This window comes from Eimeria mitis, genomic scaffold, assembly GCF_000499745.2.
Source record: "Eimeria mitis Houghton genomic scaffold, Emh_scaff1068, whole genome shotgun sequence".
Classification (NCBI taxonomy): Eukaryota; Apicomplexa; class Conoidasida; order Eucoccidiorida; family Eimeriidae; genus Eimeria; species Eimeria mitis.
This window is the reverse complement of record NW_013567409.1, coordinates 2605-3017: the sequence shown is the minus strand read 5'-3', so window position 1 is coordinate 3017 and position 413 is coordinate 2605.

The following is a 413-nucleotide window of genomic DNA, read 5'->3' as shown; positions in this document are numbered from 1 at the left end:
GGAGAGCAGACCAAAGCGAGCTGCCGCCTACAAAGCGACCAACATGGCTGTTCTGAGATCTAAGTAAATTTCAGATTGCTCTTATAGAGTACATACTGGCCGTGTTGGCGCTTTATTCGTCTGGTGACTCGTGGACCGGCATAGGAATGCAGCGCGCTCCATCTCGTTTTTCAGTTCAGGGTCTTACTCATTCAAACAGGCTGTAGGCGCAATCAAGCAGCGGCGTTCATGTTTGCTGGAACGATTGATAAATCTCTCCCTGTGATACATGTGTAAAATTCGTTTAGTTTCTGATATAGGTGCACCGTGCAGTTGCATCTTCTCTAATATTTGCGTTTAACTTGTTTACACTGGGCCGATACGCATATGAAGAACTATGCAATGAAGAGAACGCCCAGACGCCAACGAAATAT